General features: G+C 40.7%; 1 long non-coding RNA gene across 1 annotated transcript in view; it reads right to left on the bottom strand.

Annotated features, from left to right (window-relative positions):
- The window catches only part of LOC108540024 (uncharacterized), a 10064-nt gene extending 9765 nt beyond the window's left edge, over positions 1 to 299 (bottom strand). Inside the window, exon 1 of the long non-coding RNA XR_001888556.1 lies at positions 211 to 299. This is a non-coding gene — a long non-coding RNA (uncharacterized LOC108540024). The remainder of the gene's footprint in view (positions 1 to 210) is intronic.
- Between the last annotated feature and the right edge of the window lie 1604 nt (positions 300 to 1903).

Here is a 1903-nt window from a genome sequence, read left to right as displayed (position 1 = left end):
CAGATATATATATATATATATATATATATATATATATACACACACACACACACACACACACACACACACATACACATACACACACACTCACACAATCATATATATATGTATATATATATAAATAAAATACTCACACAATCATATATATATCTGCTACTAGTTCTGTCCCTGTAGAGAATGCTGACTAATAAAACATTACATTATACATACCTGTTACAGTGGATAGAGTACTCGTGGTCTGTGGTCTAAAGGGAAACCTGATTCTGCCCTGTTTCTCAGGCTCTTGAACCTTGGCCTCTGAGGTCGTGGGAGTCCTAAAGAGGGAGCTCACTCAGCCCCAAGAGGAAGGAAGAACCTCATCATTTCCCCAAATGGAGCCTCCCACTTCCTCACCTCCACATGGATTTGGAAGAACTCTGGGTTTGTTTGGCTTGGAATTAAGGGTCTGAAAGATAGAAAATGATTTGGGGGCTATATAATTTCAAGTCTGGTCAGGGGGCCCCCACTGTGGATAGAATATAGTTTTAAAGGCCAACTCTGACTGACTGGGTGGAACCTTCAATTCTTTCCGTGACTAAAAGAAAAGCTCTGTGAGCTAGAACTAGCCATGCAGGAATATGATGTCAGGTGCAGTTTCTCACCACAGGGCAAAATTGTAATGCAGAGCATGGGATTCAGTCAAATGTATCCAAATGTAACCACTTCTACAACTTACCTGGAGTTCAGGGCTAAACATCAAGATAAGCAGCCTCTTAAGTTTTCTCTCCAAATCATGGTACAGCATTTTGGAAGTGAGCTAATCTTTAGAGACAGATCATTTGATAAATGCAATCTCTTTATTTTATCTATTTTACAACTGAGGATACTGAGATATGGGGGCTTTTCTGGGGTCATTCCTTGAGTGACAGGTCTGGGACTTGAACCCATGTCTCTTAACTCCCTTGTCCAAATCCCAACAGTTGCTTATGTCTAATGTCTCGCTCGTACCTTTGAGTGCTTGATGCTCTCACCTAGCTCAGGCACATTGGGCAAATCCATCCTCATAGTCTCTCTTTTCAGAAGAGAATATGATGTTCAGGCTGTTGTACAGTCTTAAAACATGACTAGTGTCTCATAGGTGGGCATTGAAACATCCAGTTCCCTGGTTCCATGAAAATAAAACAGAAACTTCTCTTGTTGCAAATCTTTCCAAAAATGTGCAGCCACTTCCATGCCTTAGTAAGCAGAGTTTAATGAGCATAACATTTTCACATTATTCAAGGTGCACAATACCTCAAGGTCATCATCCTAGAGGTCTCTGTGTGCAGCTTATATGTCATAACCTAGTTTGACATTTTTAATTGATTTATTTGTCATTTGATTTTTTGTGTTTATAAAAGTAGAAAGTAAAAATATCTGGTTAATTGAGAGGTATGGGTTTGTTAAATCCTTCTGATTAGTTGAGGTCTTTTCACCGTATATGGACTGCTCAGTCTTTGTCCTACCAGTCTCCTCAAACAAGTTGTAAAGAATATTTAATGACATAGACTTTTTGATATTTATAAAAATACTGTGCATTCTCCTTAGCCAACGGCATGTCTGTTGTAAATCAAACAGGAAAGAGATAAAACACCTAAGAGACTGACACCTACCCTAGAATATGAATCTACCTGACTCTCCAGCACGCTCTCATCTTCTGTCAGGTTCTGAGGGCTGATGGAATCAGGCAGAAGAGGGTTTTGACCTCTTCCTAGGTGGGGTCTGCTGTGGTGCCCAGTGTTGCTGGCCCTGCCCAAGAGACCTGAGAGCTGCCTGGCATTACTTCAGTTTTTCAAGTTTCCATATGGACAGCAGTTCCAGCGTGAGGGATCAGACACATGTGTTTCTCCCTCACAGGCAATCAGGTTCCTATCTGTAGAAAGGC

Source organism: Rhinopithecus bieti, unplaced genomic scaffold (assembly GCF_001698545.2).
Source record: "Rhinopithecus bieti isolate Rb0 unplaced genomic scaffold, ASM169854v2 scaffold_18504, whole genome shotgun sequence".
Classification (NCBI taxonomy): Eukaryota; Metazoa; Chordata; class Mammalia; order Primates; family Cercopithecidae; genus Rhinopithecus; species Rhinopithecus bieti.
Note: the sequence above shows the minus strand (reverse complement) of the source record. Positions and strands in the feature narration are given on the sequence as shown.